This window comes from Protopterus annectens, chromosome 8.part0, assembly GCF_019279795.1.
Source record: "Protopterus annectens isolate FY-2018-M chromosome 8.part0, PAN1.0, whole genome shotgun sequence".
NCBI classification, from domain to species: domain Eukaryota; kingdom Metazoa; phylum Chordata; order Ceratodontiformes; family Protopteridae; genus Protopterus; species Protopterus annectens.
Genome location: NC_056741.1, coordinates 466,144,707 through 466,161,961, shown reverse-complemented (window position 1 = coordinate 466,161,961; position 17,255 = coordinate 466,144,707). Strand labels below are relative to the sequence as shown.

The following is a 17,255-nucleotide window of genomic DNA, read 5'->3' as shown; positions in this document are numbered from 1 at the left end:
TAAAACATTTCCTAGACTTACAACCTATATATTCTAACTTAACTGCGACACAGTTTAAACTAAACATTCCCTAACAAACACTGCCATTGATCTACAGCTTTTGATTTAGCTATTATTTAAACAAATCTAATTTAGAAGATATTATTACCATTAAAAGGAAAATTTTAATAAGTTGATTAGCTATTTATTCCTAACCCAAATACATCATTTGTTTCAGTCATTATATATATATATATACCACTTTTAGAGAGAAGAAAAAAAAATCCATACTACATTATAATCCTATACCAAAACACAATACCTCTAACTACTAACACCTATAATTATATAATTGAACTATCAGAGTTTTGTGTTTACATATTTCAGTTCCTAACTAAAATAACATTAATTATCAGATTTAAACAACACAGTAATGACTATCTTAACAGTTATATTCATATAAACATTACTAAACCCTGCACCCTCTGTAACTAGTGTAAAATCAAGATTTTATTCAAAGCTAAAAGAAAAAGCAAAAAATATGTTATTATGTGCTTAAAGTACATACTATAATGTTATTCACTTTTAAAAAGAACATTAATGTGTTTATATCAGTTCTCCTCGGTTTCTCAAGCCTGGAAACCATGTATAATACTCGCGACGGGGGACCGCTTTAACAGCCAGACCACAGGAAGTGTCGCATCGAAATCCACACCCTCGGCTGCATTCTAGGCATTTCCTGTTTTCAACTCGATGAAAACAGTTCGTAGAGGCCATAAACATTCGGAAAACGGCCACAGGAACCTCGGACTATCTAAAACAAACAGTTTTATTGCTTTTACAGAGGCCTAAAAGATTTAAGAAGAAAACAAAGGATTACCCAGACCTCGAAGCACAGTACACAATGGATCCGACCTCAGGAGCATGTCAGTCCCAACGGAAGTTTATTTCAAGCCTCTGATGCAGGTAAACCATTAAAAACTTTTAGAAACAGTTTTTTTTGCCTCATTTGTGGTAGAAACAGAGTATTTAGTCCCATCCATTATAAATGTAAGCACATTAGGGTATTTCATTTGGAATTTAATTTGTTTGTCAATAAGAAATTTACAGTATGCAGATAAAGACTGTCTAGCTTGCCTGACTTGCAGAGGTAAATCCTGAGCCAGAGATATTTTATTATTTTTCCACATAACATAGCCACCACTTTTTTTGCAGTCAAAAGTATTTTGCTGACATCCTGAAAGTTCAATATTTTAACATACACAGGTCTAGGAGTGTTAGATGCTTGTACCTCTCTCAGAGCTCTGTGTGCTCTTTCAATAACAATTTGTTTCACCCCATCAGAATCATTTAACAGCACTTAAAATATTTGTGTTATAGTTGGAATTAGCTCATTATACTGAATGTATTCAGGGATCCCTCTAATAATGATGTTATTTCTCCTAGACCTCGCTTCTAAGTCAGTAATTTTGCTTTGCATGGCTTGTATATCCACATCATGTACATTTGTTTTTTTTTCCAGCAAAACTACTTTGTCCTCAGTTTCAGAAATTCTCTCAAGCAACTGATTACATAAAATTCCAAAAGTTTGTATTTGAGAAGTCAATTCTTTTAGGGCTTCTTGTATAGGTAACAGAGCATGTTTGATATCTTCCATGTTCAGTGGTTGATCAGTTTTAGATCTAGTCCCTGGCTTCTGATGTTCCTGTTGTCTAGTAATTCTTTGTTTTTTAGCAATCACATCTTTTTCTGGTGACTGTAATTCCGAGAGCTTTGTTTTAGTAGTACTTGTTTCCATGTTTTTTCTTCTTGTGACATTTTTTCCCAAAACAGAGAGGTAAAGTAAAGAAAGCACACGGTCCTTTTTTTGCTTCTCTCTTCAGAGCTAGCTAATCCCTTGTAATCCTGTTAGATAAATACTTTTTTCCACGGTTTTCTTCCTGTTGCAGATTAATTAAGTGTAGTTGTATCTTTTTTATCGTTGATTTGATGTTAAAACCCCTTGGTACTGACTCAGGGTTTAGATTTTTCTCAGGTTAAATGAAGAGCTGTAGTTCAGCAGTGTTTACAGAATGGCAGCCATCTTTGAATCCTCCCTGTGCATTTTTCTTGCCCTTTTTCCCGGACTGTACTACATAAACTTCTGCTCCATCTTCGACAGAAAATACTTGAGCTTTCTTTTTCTTTTTGCTATTAAAATGCCTTTCGGCATGCCTAGCATATTCAAGTAATGACTGCAACCTGCTTGTACGATGATCTACCATGTGTTTTGTAATAAAACTGCTTATGGGTGCAATGCTGCCTTTTAAAAATGCATTCTTTAACTGCTGTTCATATGGGGAATCTTCTGTCTGATCTTCAGGAACCTGCATTCCACAGTAGTTATTAAAACATTCTAATAATCTGGCATAATATCGGTGAACAGTTTCACCTTCTTCTTGGATGCATTGATTAATGCAAGTCCAGTCTGCCCTAGGCTTCCATTTTTAAGAGATGCAGACTGTAAGACCTTTTACTCTGTTGTCTAGTTCTGCGCTGCTATGTGGGAGGGGTCTGTGTGCAGTGTCACGGGGATTTCAGTTGCCACTAATCATATGCCAATCTGGCCCCACAATTTGTCTAACTACTTTTTCTACCTCTTCTCCATTTAAATTATAACTTAGCCTCATTCCTTGTAAATCTTCTGAGAACTTTCTAAAATTAACTTTTGGATGGGGAATTCCCTCAGTGGCTTTCCGGATATCTTCCGGAGTCCAGGGTCTATACACTAAAATAGTTGTGTCCTGACCATCTTGTCCTGCCTGATAATTAGGTACTTCTATGAGTGGGCATATTTTTTCGCCACTCATAGATCGTGAATTCTTAACCATTTGATATAACTCAATGCCTTCATTTGAGTTACCTGCCCGTGTTTGAGACCTGGTCCCGATGGGATCTCTAATAAACGGTTTTGTTTTTGTAATGTCTCTATTTTCAGTGACAACAGGATATCGTGGGAGTGGAATAACCTGTTCACTTGCTTCATATTCTGGTAAGGGAGGCGGAGGGGCCGATGCTATTACTAAGTTATTGTTCTCCTTATCTAAAAACATTGTTTTTGAATTATTGTTCTTTTGTTCCCTACGGTTTACTTCCTCAATCCACCTGTGTGCCTGAGGAATTCCTAATTGGCATTGCTTTTTTACCTGACCTTTGGAATCGGTTTTGAGCTGTTTGACAAGTTTGATAAGTGAGGATATTTCTAATTTACCATCAAATTCATACTTATTAACCCATTTTAAATAGTATTTAATATTGTCAGAGCGCTGCGACTGCATGTATTTTGCGTCTTCGGTTAACGGCGGATTTTGGGGTCTTTTTGTGCAATTATTATCCATTTTGTTCTACCCTTTTGATCGTTACGTAACTTCTCTTATTTTTAACGTGGTACCATGGATTTTGTTATAGTCTCTTCGGAATAACTGCCTACCTATTCTGTTTCTCCTGATCTATGACAAGACAGTAATCTTTTCTGTCCCTGACCTGTAAAATACAGTCTTGACAAAAACAATACAAATCTAGTCCCTGATCTAAAACAGAAAAAAGTAGATTCACCTTACCTGAGTCTTCGTGATTGATCACCTGATTCATGGAGACCCGTCCTTCAGTCGCAGATCAGAAAGTGGCTGGCCTCTTTTGTATGACAATTCAGTTGGAGGGCTTTCAAATAAGAAGAATCGATCTGGTTTCTTCCCCATACGGTTTCAACCACCTGGCCCGTCTGATCCAAGGCGAAGTGAGGGTTCCGGTCCGAAGTACCAATCTGTCAAAGGAAAAAACTTCAAAGATCAATTCACGTAAGGTTCAGGTATGGCACCTTTTACTACTTGCAGCAAGGAGACAAAACATGCAGATACAGGATTTTGTCTAATTACTAGCAGGCAGTATGCTTCTCTTATACTGTTCTATAAAATGTTACTTTCAATGGTTGACGTAGTTAGACACAGCTTTCTGTATTGTTCTACAGCAAATGTTATTTCCTGCTGACATTTTCATATTTAAAACTCACTATGTGTTACATAGAAAATGTTACTTGGATTTCCTGCTGACATGACTGGATTTATGAAAAACAACCTGACCTTGGGGGCTGTATTTTTTTAGCCCACTACAAGCTTTCTATTCTTCAATTGTGCAGCTCTAATACATATGTTACATTTCAAGGTACTTTTCTAGCTTAGGTACAAGTAAATGCTGATTGTGGTTCATATTTTCAAACAGCCTTTGTCTTCATTATCAATAGCTCCAGCAGCTGTGTATTTTCTCATAGCATAAGCAGAAAAGCAATAACTCTTTGTTAAAATCTCATGACATTAGTAGAAGTGAAATATCTATTATTATTTCCCTGACATTAGCAGAAATTGAATGCTTCCCTGTAAATTTCCAAAGCATAAGCAGAGATCATAACTGCGCATATTTCATGAACAGGATTGGAATGCTTCTGCAGCTCGTGCAGATTTATACAGTGTGAAATAGAATAAATGTGTTAACCCTTTTTAAACCTCGAATGCACTAAGCATATTACTAATAAATATTTCTCTAACAAGAACCCATCACTATCATAACCTGAAACAATTGGACTGGCTTGAACTGCCAAATTTATTAATCTATAATCAACTTATCATTACTTATAAGCTGCTCTCCCACCCAAATAAAACACCAGCTTTAAGCAACCTAATTCAGCAGTATTCCTGTCCTAGGCAACTCCGCTCCAAAGATAAATTACTATTAACAGTTACTAGATCCTACAACCATGTCAGTGACTCCCTCTACTCATCTTACAAATCCAAAATTTGGAACTCCCTGCCTTCATCCATTACCCTGGATTCTTCTCTATTCAATTTTAAAAAATCTATCAAAAGCCATCTCAGCAACAAATGGTTATGTCTCTGCTCCACACCAGACTAACTTCAGTCCTACTCCACTACTGCAGCAACTCTTGCCTTAAACACATAATCTCCTGATAGGACTGCACAGTTTTATCAATACCACATTCAGATGCATGATGTGACTCTAGATATTTAACATACTTAATATTGTTTGTATATGTATTGATTGTTCTATATGTCTTTGTCAAGTAATTAATATTGTGTGCTCATCTATATGGTCTGGTTGTATAAACATGTTAGAATATTTTGTATGAATGTCTTGCATATCTGTTTCTTTGGAGCTTTTCTCCCTGGGCCTCCACTGAAAATGGACTATCCAGGTTAACAAATGTAAAATAAAGAAAAATAAATAAATAAAATGTTTGGGCACAGATGGTGTGATCAGATTTTGCTCACTGCATAAAAAATGTTGCACAGAAAAGGATCTACAAGTACAGGCAAGGATTTTCATGGTGGTATATATTCCTACATATGGAAAAACACACTAAAAGAGGTACAAGGTGAACTAACTGCAACATGATTGTTAATCAATTATTTGTGCACTCTATTATATTTCTCATTTCTTTTGGAAAAAAAATGCTGATACCCGTAGCATCAACAACATATTCAGGCAAGCAGAGGTCTTCTGTAGACACGCCAATGCTTCCTTAAATCCCAGAGAAGTATGTTGGAGGGGGACTACAGCTGTGCTAAATATGGAGGGCTGAGGCAAGTAACAGTGTACTCAGCTGTGTTGACAAGGAAGACCTATTTTACCTTATTGGTGGAAAAGCATTAGCAGAAAACAACACACACACACACACACACACACACACACACACACACACACACACACACACACACACACACACACACACACACACACACACACACACACACACGCACACACGCACACACATAGAAATGCACATGGACATGCATGCACACACACGGTGATATAACTCAACAGTTAGCAACTTAAGCTGCAAGAAACCTACAGCATGTGTAAAGATCAGGATTATAAATATGTGCATTTGCTGGGGGGGACAAGAGTGAGTTAACAAACTGTTAAATAATGCGGTTTATACCTTGTCCAGTTTTTCTGTCATTTGTATGGGTACATAGCTACTTTTGAATCTTCTTGATTGTAAAATTTGTATAGATGAACTTTACTATAACAATAGTGTATTTTGGGAGGTTTATGTATGAACCTCACTATTATAAGGATCTTAAATTGTTTTGGAGCATAACAAAGTCATTTTCATTTACAGGATAAGTTACTATTAATTTTTACTATATTGAACCTCTGTAAATGAGAAGGATGAAGAGTCTTTTTTCCTGACCAAATTTATCTTCTTCTAGGTTGCAGTGGGGCTTCTTCCAAACATGGGACTCCAGATCTATCCAGCCTTCATGAAGATGAGAAATACATATCTGTGATAAAACAACTAAAGTCATTATTATAAAACCTTTGACATATCTGAAGTTAAAAATAGTTCGGCTTTTTGTTTTCTGATATGCAAATATGTTTCCCTTCATTTTTATTCAGAACCACTTCAAAATGCTGACTTTCAAAATCCCTAAACAAAATACTGAGACCAAAATCTCTAAAGCTCAAAATACTGAAAACTCAAAATACTGAAACTCAAAATATTGTAAAAAAACACAGTACAGCAACACAATGATATTGCAGCAGAACTACATACTCTGCAAGTATAGGCAGGGGGGCAAGTCCCCCCTGCACCCCCCACCTGCTACTTAAATATATCAACTCCGAGATTGCACTTCACTACACTAAAGTGCAATTTCAGAGTTGATATATTTAAGTAGCAGGGGTTGTGGGGCCGCAGCCACCCACAGGGGGGTGCAGGGGGGGCTTGCCCCCCTGCTTATACTTGGAGAAGAGTAATATGGTTCGTGTTTTATTTGTTTCAGTATGTACTTGTGCTGGAATATAATAAGTGTTGGTATCCTGTGTGTTTTCAGTATTTTGAGTTTTCAGTATTTTGAGCTTTAGATATTTTGGTCTTAGTATTTTGAGTTTAGAGATTTTGAAAGTCAGTATTTTGACGTGGACCCATTTGGATAAGAAACTTTTGTAACAGCACAGATGCCTTCTTACAATTATGTACTCTAAACATGATCAGTCAGTCCTTGGAACAGACTCATTCTTTTTCATGAAATAAGAAGCACTGGACCTTGGTGTGGGGCTGGGTTCAGTTTTAAGGAGTTTCTTGAACTATGAGTATATAGTTGTAGATTAGGGATGATTAGGTATAGGTTCATGTCTGCTAACAATGGCAGCAACTTCAGCATCCATTACATGCTAATGTTTTCTCCATGAGCCCTCTGGAATGCAGAGTGAATTGTTCCATCATCTAAAATGGAGATTATGCCTAATGTTAAAATACTTTAACAGAAGCTAAAAGGCATATAAAAATGTTTCCACAAAAGAAGGGCAACTTGTGTACATACCAAAGGCAACTATTACCCCATATACAGGAAATGCATATACTCACCCATAAATTACCATTTAGTAATGAGAAACAGATTCGCTGTCTAGTACCTTTATCTGGTTATTCCAGAGAAGTTGCCATAATTATTAAAAATCAGTAAATGCTACTGTAGTTAAACAAAAGCCTGATAATGAAGACTATTTTCTCATGGTAGAGAGTCTATGTTGTGACTATACTCCGCACCTTCTAACAACTTCCCTTTAGGCTCTATATGACAATAAAAAAACTACTAAAAATCTTGAGGGCACTGGCAGAATTTAGTAATAGGCTTACAAATTTTGCTGATGATTGGAACATGATCCTGGGTGAATATCTGGAGAGAAAAAGCTCCCTCTAAGAAAATTGCTGGACCTATTCAATAATACTTAGTTATTCCAGAATATGCGTGCTTTAGATGGTATTGATATCAGTATTAAAAAATGAATAGTGAGATATAAACATGTTTTTTCTCCACACAGTAGGTGGTATTCAAAGCCATAGTCAGAATCCTCATAGCACTTCTGCATTGCACTGTAAAACCTCAGCTAACATAACTGGATTAGAATCAAAACTAAGTAAAAATTCATACATAGGCTAGTATGAATGACTGAGTAATCTAAAACAGTTATATAAAGGAATAAGAAATAAAGTCTCTGTCTATGTGTGTGCAGATAACCTATCACAACATGAAATTAAAATGGAAGCTACTTTCTGGTTTGAAGGTCAGATCCCATTCAAACTCTTTGCCAAATATCTTAAAAGTTACAAAATCTCAAAACACAATTCCTTTTAACATCTTTAAATCCTAAAGAAAAATTCTCAAAACAGTTGTGAGTGTGTATGACATTGTATAAAACCAACCTAATATGCTCAGCAATAAGTATGTGAGAAACAGATACCCAGTTGCCTTGTCTCAAATTAACCCAGCTAGAGCATAGCTGTCTATTTCCATTAATGAAGTGTTTTATGCTGTTTTGAAATCCCTCCAAAACACCTGGCTGAGATGAATTTTCAGTGCCATCTCAACTCAGGTTAAACCTTTTTATTTAAAATGACACACTGTTATCTTGGAACATGGGTTGTCATCATCATTTTGTACACATTTGGGCTTTAGTTTTCTTTCACTGTTTAACTCATTAACACCCACCTACATGGTGTGGAATATCACACCTCTATTAATTTATACACATCTTGCACTCCTGAGCATTTTCTGAAAAATAAACTTAGAAAGAGTAAGATAAACAAATGTAAATATTTTGTGAACTACTATTAAAATTGAGCAAATAGCAATGTTATCAATAAGAATTATTATTTTCAGTGATAATAGTCAGTGCATTCATAGGGCCAGATTTCGTAAAGTTCGAGGAAGCTATTTGCAGTCATGCAGCACACCGACAGAAGACTTCAGCCAGCTAGTGTACATATGATTCCAAAAGACATGCTGAAGTCTGACCGAGTACTTAAGTATTCTGTGTAGGATAATTAGGGATGTCTTGTATGCTGGTCTGATTCTAAAAAACATTGTGCGCACACAACACAAATGTGACAAACAGCCATGCTGACTCCGTTTCCAAATTCTTGAGTGCATACTTTATAGATGCCAAGGAATTCAAGTGAATGCTATGGATTACAGTGAAATCCATAGCAAAACTAGAAAAAAATATATATAAAAATGCAACCTGCTATTAATATACAACAGACTGCAGTGATGCAAGCTATAAATGAGGCTGTGGCTGTGCATCCTAGAAGGCAGCCAGCTAGAGTCAGAGCAAGAATGTAATTAAACCATTTGTCAGACCAGCAAATAATCGACAGATACCATCTCGGCATACAATTGGTGGAGGCTGCCTGCAACATGTGTGCTCCCACATGTCTGTACAGACCCTCTGAGGAAACCCCATCCTCCTGAAGCAAAAGTGTGTTTCAGCCTGGGTGTACTTGCATCTAGTACATTCCAGAGATACATGGGGGATGCTGTGGGAGTATCACCAGTCGTATCCTGGCAAAATTCCTGGAAGCAAAGTGCAGCAAGTTGGATGACTACATGCACTTTCCATCCACCCCCATGGACTGGAGAACTGTCATGCACCAGTTCAATAACATAGCAAACTTCCCACATGTACTCAGTGCAATAGATTGCACACACATATCTATCAAGACACCAGTACATCCAGAAGCAAATAAATACATAAACATAAAGAGATGGCCATCCATCAACTGCCAAGTTGTGTGTGCAGCAGAAGGCAGCATAACAAACATTATGGCAACATACCGTGGAAGTGTCCATGATGATGTCAATTGCAGAGGGAAGTGGACTGAGGGCTGCATTCCAGCAAGGTGAAATACCTGAGGGACTGCTACTGGGTAAGCACAGGAATACAGCTAGGATGCTCTTTAAGGATACCCCTCTCAACAATATCCATTATGACCAAAAGTGTTTGTATTCCTGACAACAGGTGACTGCGGTTATCCACTTGAACTGTGGGTAATGATCCCGTACTGTGAACCATCCAACCCTGCACAGGATGCCTACAACAGAGCACACACAACTACCAGAAACACCATGGGGTGTGTGTTTGATGTATTGAAAGCTAGGTTCAGATGTCTGGACACATCCGAGGATGCAATGCAGTATACACCTCAAAAGGCAGCAAAGATGATGACAGTGTGTGCAGTGCTGCACAACATACTAACTAGAGCACATGACAGTCTTCCAGCTGCAGGTGTGGGAGAACTACCTCAAGACTTGCAAATGTTTGAAGAGGACATCCCACACATATCAGAGAAGAGCAGGAAGACATAATGGATAGAGGTTACAGGTGTAGGCAATGTTGGGTATGACCACATATGCAGGCCCAGCCAAAACGGCAGTGTCTGGCTAAAATATTTGAGTCATGACAAGCCACATGAATATGAGTACACCAATTGAATATTGTTGTTCAGGTGTTGCCCCACCACAGCAGCACATATTTAATCTAATGGCAAGTACCCCCTAGATGTACACACATAACATAATCATAACATATTAAGACATGAACATATGCAGATGTATCAAAACACAGATCATCAACTCAGAGTACAACTGACACAGGTATGTATACACACTCAGATTGTTGTATCACAGTATGGTAAATAACAAGGGGCACACATCAGTGCTACACATACATATCTCTGCAATATAATAAAATAAAAAAAGAGAAATCACACAGGGCATAATGCAGAATTTTTAATTTCAGAGAAGACATATCATAGTAGAGTGGTGTTAAAATAATATGAACAAGCTATGTGTACTACATTCTTGGACACACTCTAACATAGTCTTGTGCATCCACACTGACATCTCACACCATGGTCCACTCTGTCTGCCCAAATACAGACACATCTTGCCCTGGTTGCTCCACAAAAGAAATGGATGGGGTTACAAAACATGTTGAGATGAAGCACTATGACTGCAAGTTGAAGGCCTTGTGGCTGGCAGGACCTGAGCAATGGACCAGTATTTAAACTCTGTGCAGTTTGGACCACAGACAGTGATTCTTGATAGTCAATGGTGGTTCTGCAGACAGGTGGCATGCCTCTCACAGGTTGCAATCTGTTTAACACAGACATGTAATGCAGAACCTTGCTGGTAGTATAACATTGCTGCAGTACTATTTAGGCTAAATTTCCACCAACTGTGACACAGCTAGCAGACTCTCATTCTGAGTGGCCACTGAAGCCATAATCTCAACATCTCTGTGCTCTTGCCTTTCATGCAAGATACATAGCAGATGTGTCACATGATCTGTGGCATGGGCAAGTGCACAGTTGTTTGAACGATACCGTTGCTGTGACCGTTCATTTCCTTGCAAGTGGAGGTGGACATCCTGACACCCAGCCATGCAAAACATCTGCTTGTCCAACTGTCATGATGTGGTGTTGTGTCATGGTTTGGGAATACTGATGCCATGTTGGATCCTATACAAATATATTCTGTATATTTCCAGTCCTGCTTTTCTGAGTACATCAAACAGCAATGTAATGTTAATCTGTACACAATGTTACAGATAACACATTCTTTCACATTACACTATGCTGTGTTTGTTGTATGTAGCATTTCCACACCCATGATTGAGTGACATTGATGTACACCTTCCATAAATAGTTGTACACATTAAATGACTACATGTGTGTTTGTGCGTACTGTTGGACACATACTGACACAATAATGTACATTTGATATATAAAGATTCAGTGATTTACTGCTGTATGTTGGAATGATACTTACAGGGATGTCCTCTGCTCCATAATGACTGGAGTGGGGGACATACACCTGCATTTCTTTAGTTGACATTTACATGACAGTACATGTGTATCTGCTTTTAATTTTTAGCTTTCTTATCTATGCATGTTGATGTAACATGATTGCACATTACTGTGTATGTGTGTTTTAATCATATCCAGTTCTACGTTCATCAGCAATCCATCTGGCTATTTGACATACACTTTCCATTTTGTTAACTGTATATCTGTGTGGTTTCTACACCCCACTGTGTGCTTTACACATGCATTTGCATTGTGTCAACTTACCTTGCCCTGCTTTACCCTGATGTGGGCCCAGGTTGTCCACCTCCCTCCCACCTTCATATTTTACTGTTATTTTTAGCAGGTATGTTTACCTTTGTTAAAACTACTGTCCATTGCTATTTATTAATTTGACTCAGTAAACATGTGCCACATGTATGCCCATTGTACAATGCAGGGCATGTGCACACAAGTTGATGGCTACTGCTTGCAATGCATCCTTGTTCTCATTATAGTTGTGTGTTACCTGGTGTAGTTTTTTTCACATCCATGTGCACAACCTGCTATATTAATTATGCTGTACTGTTAAATTTTTGAACATATTATTATCTGTCATTGGTGTGTGTATGTGTATCGACGTTGGTTTTATGTACATTCCATTTATTCCACAGACAGACATACATACACATCTACACCCATGTGTTGTTTTTGACATGGCATATATGTGTAACATATATGCATTCCATTACATTTTTGTTTGGGTTGTATATACCTACTTGTATATGTGGCAGCATTTATTGTTCTTCTGCAGTACTTCTGTTTGGCACCATGCTTGGCTATTTGCCTTTCAAATGCATGGTTATAGGTTTGGTTCTGTCCTCTGGTCAAGTTATCTACCATTGTTATACCTACATTTGTTCATCTGTGATGTCACTTTGCTTACACATGCACTGCTGACAGACTAATTGGATATGTGTATATTTATCCAATGTGTGCAATGAACCTACTTTGTTATCCCAGAACACGCATGTATCATTGTTCATACACATCCAGGTATGACTGCGGCATGGTTTGTGACATGACATGATGTGATATTGCATAGGTAGATATGTTTTTCAGCATTTCACCATGGCTGGTATGCATCCCACCCTGTTTGTCAACTTTCCATTTCCTGTGTTGTGCAGTGCACTGTCTGTGTAACTTACCTCAACTTACTGTTTTTTTCCAACTTTTTTATGTCTTGTGTTGCACTGTTTGTTCTGTGGGTATATCTGCTGTGACGACCTTCTCCTCCTCCCTCCCTATCTTTACCTTTCCTTCTGTTCTTAACAAAAAAATGGGGCCTATTCCCACCAAAAAAAAAAAAAAAAAAAGAAAAAGAAATTGTCCATGCCCCTCTTTCTTTCCCTCAGATTTTTCCAATTCCAACATCACTCTTGTGTGTCCCTCTTCGTTACCCATACCCCGCATCTTCTTTTCTACCTCCCACTTTCCTTGGGTGTGTGCATTACCTGTGTTAACCACACAAGTACTGAACCCATTGTTAATAAATGTTAGCTGTGGTGATGTGGCCATGATTGCTGTTCACCTTTAGTTGTTTTTTTATTAGAAAATGTACAGATTCTGTTGAAATCTGTAAGTCCAAGCTGATATTTTTTAATGGTACATGTATTATGCAGGCATCAATAGTTGTCTCTGACTTTACAGTAAAAGAGTAATGGAAATATATATATTGCAAATAGCCTTGCAGCTTTGAAGCACTTATTATAAGTTAGTGGATGACATATGGAAATATCTGTAGTTGTCTTAGACCAGGGGTCTGCAACCTTCACTATCAAAAGAACCCTCACCCACCAAATAAAATTCATCTGGAGTCACAAAACCTATTTGACCCTAAAATGAAAATAACACAGAGTATAAAATGTTATATATACTTATTACATATGTATATTTACATATATATATATATATATATATATATATATATATATATATATATATATATATATATATATATATATAGTTTGTTGCATTTATGAAATTATAGAACTCCAAAATGAAAACTATTGACATTTTATAGCTGTTATCTGTTATAGCAAAGGAAAAAAATACCAAACTCTTATGAAGAGAAGGAAAAAAAACATTGGCATGTGCAGGCCTGTTTGATTTCTTCCCTTATTTGTGGAAAATTAATTAAATAAAAAGTAGTCCACTTTCAAATAAATAAAACATATAGCTGTAGCCTAATAGCTTTAAAAAGAGTAAACATAAAAATAGGCCAATTTGTATTTAATTATGTCTGAATTCCATTTCAGTGTGCCATAGTCCTCTTCTGTTGTTTTCCTCAGCCATGTACAACAATCAACCGTCGAGCCTGGACATAAAACACAACTACATTAGTTCAGGGTTCAAAATAAATATGTTTTTGCAAAATAATAGCCTATTAAATGATAGTGTTCTCACCTGTTTAAAGTGATTTCTGTTTCTGAACAATACTGCAGAGCTTCTCTATATCAGGGCTGTAAGACGTGACTTTGATCTTCACAGAGGACTGCAGGCTGTCATCTATAAGGTGCAAACGATATTTGCGTTTTATGTAGATCATGCTTGAGAAAACCTGCTTGCATAAGTATGTGGATCAAAAGATGGACAGGGCTCTAAATGCATACTTTTTCATGTTAGTGTCAGGCATGGCATTCCATGTTTCAAACACAAGTTTGTTGGGTTTGGAGAAGTTTTCAATATCACTCCATTTCTGCTTCTGAGCGAGAATGGCCTTCTGACAGACAACATCTTCATGATCAGCTGTCATGCTTTTAAACTTGGACACCCATATGTCTTTACCAGCTATGTCAGCCAGTTCAATTTCAAGATTGGGTTGACTTACTCCTGTAAATAAGGACATGTTCACCGGGGATGGGTCAATGTCCAGGGGTGTGACAGGGAAAGATAATGTGTTATTTTCCTTTCTGAATCTTTCCCCAGGCCAAATGCAATTTGCATTATGATGACTACGCTCTGTAAATACTCACAGTTTATGTGATTGTGTGTTTCTTTAAACTCTGTCAGGGAGGGGAAATGAGAGAGCGTACCTCTCTGTACATCTCTGGCAAACACCATCCTCTTGCTCTGAAATGCCAAAACATCCTCCAGCATCTGCAGGGTCATGCTTCCTTTTCCATGAAGCCTTTTGTTCAGCGTGTTGAGGTGAAGTGTCATATCCACCATGAAGTGTAGCTTTTTCAGCCAATCTGGATGTTTCAGATTAGGATAGATGAGCCCCTTGTTTTTCAGGAAAGTTTTCACGTGTTCCAGACAAGGCAGCAAATCATTTCAGCACCTCTCCCCTGGACAGCCATCAGACTTTGTTATGCAGCAGGAGATCCGAATATGCCCTGTCGATAACAATGAACAGAATTGTCACTGGTTTAACCCTTTTGCCATTACTTTGTTCACTATTTGAATGACAAGGTTCATCACCTCCATGCATTCAGAAGGAAATGTTTGCGCACACAGTCCTTCTTGGTGCAGAATGCAGTGAAATGTCAGCAGCTTTTGATCCAGTGACTTCCAAAGTAAAGTCACAACCCCCTTCTGTGTTCTTTTCATACTAGATGCCCCATAAGTATTCAATGACGCCATGTGATTGGTATTTATTTCTTTGACTTTTAAACAATTCACCACAGCCTCACAAATGCCCTCCTCCCTGTGTTTTGCCTTTTAATGGCATCAACTCAATGATTTCTTCCTGCAGCCCATCAGAGTTCACATATCTGCATAACAACGCTGTCTGCTCAATATTGTTAGCATCATTTGACTCATCACAGGTGATTGGGTATGCTGGAGCTGAATTAATGTCCTCAATTTTTTGACTGGTGAAGTTTGCTGCCATCTTGATGGTCATGTCCTTGACAGTCTTTGCAGAGAGAGGCATATCTTTAATTTTTGGAACAATTTCACATTTATTTTTGAAGTCCAGGAATAGATGCTCTGATATTTTAATGAATGATTCTTTCATGTATTCTCCCTCTGTGAACATCCTTCCACACCTTACTATCTCACGAGCTGCCACAAAACTAGCAGCAGTAGTTGAGTTTACAGACTTGATCCACTTCTTGAAAGTATATTTGCTCTGATCAGCTTTCCACAGCAGTTCCGAAATCACTCTTTTTCATTCATCTCCAGCTTGGTACTTTTCAACAAATGCTGTGTGTTTGTTCTAGAAATGTCTTTCAGCATTACATTTTTTGTTGTTTGCTAATTTGTTGCCACACATCAAGCATACAGGTAGGCCAGGATTGTTGGCGGTGAAAGCAGATGAATCTGTCCACGCAGTATTAAACTCTTTATTTTCTTCCAAGACTTTTCTTTTGTGGATTTATCCATGGTTAGCTTACAGGGGGTTGAAAACTCAAGATTAGCCACCTGCAGGTGATAGGGAAATGCAGCAGGCTGTAGACACTGTAGGATGTGATGCATATTTTGGGTGACAAAATATTAAAACACTTTAAAATTTTAGTGGTACGGTATGACTTCGATTTTCAAAATAATAGATGTTCGCTTTGAAGGAAAAAATAAAAATAGCCACTTTAGATCCACTTTAGAGGGGTGGAAGAGCCACAGGTTGCCTACCCCTGTCTTAGACGTTTCTGTGTCTATTCCTGCAAATATATATTATGAATTCCATGTGGCTTACATTGAGATTGTTGGCATTTTTAATTTTTTTTTGTTATCATAATGGAGTCAGTTACATTCTGTAGTTGTCCTTAACCTCATTGTACAGATTTTGTTATATTTGTATACAACTCTCAGGATTTTTGAATTGAGATCAGCTTTCTATAACTTTGGTACTGTACAATGTGATTAGCCAACCATATCTTATTAATTACATATTACTTATGTACTTCTATAGTGCACTATTGTAACTGTGATGCTCCATAGTGGAGTGAGCTATTCTAAGTTTTTTGTCATACATTAACACACTGCAATGTTATCCACAGGTTTCATGTTGATATCAGCATAACGAACCGGATTCTGTGAGCCTTATGGAATCCAGCCCACAGTCTTTCTATATAAATACTATAATATATTATAATGCACACAAGTGCCAAGTTATATATTTTTTAAACTTTCACAAACAAATCTTCATACATGGAAACTGTACTACTTAGACATATATTGACAGAAGATTTTGTTTACCAGCCAGAAGCTTTCACATGGTAACAACAAATTCCTGTAGGAGTGCTTGTTTATTGAAATATTTACAGAAATATGAAAACATATATTTAATTGTATAATTTGCAATATAAATAACACTGAATATCTCTAAAGATGTGAAACTTACAGTGCAAATATCAAAAATAATGTTCTTCAAGAATATTAAAGGTTTCACTTGATGTCATGCAACAGTTTGCAAGTCACTTTTTCTTAAGTATTAAGTACATATGGAAATATTGTTTATTTTCATAATTACTAAAAAAACAATTAGCAATAGCTCAGGTACAGATAGTGTGATATAAATGGACATTGACAATAAATTTTCCTGTCACCCACCATGGCTTTTCACATCATGCTGCTCAATAACAGGTAGAGC

At 37.3% G+C, this 17,255-nt stretch overlaps 1 long non-coding RNA gene across 1 annotated transcript; it reads left to right on the top strand.

Annotated features, from left to right (window-relative positions):
• The first annotated feature begins 827 nt into the window (after positions 1-827).
• On the top strand, positions 828-6,378 carry LOC122808030. The gene is made up of 2 exons (XR_006365766.1): positions 828-945; positions 6,246-6,378. It is a non-coding gene; the product is annotated as an uncharacterized LOC122808030 (long non-coding RNA).
• Positions 6,379-17,255: the final 10,877 nt, after the last annotated feature.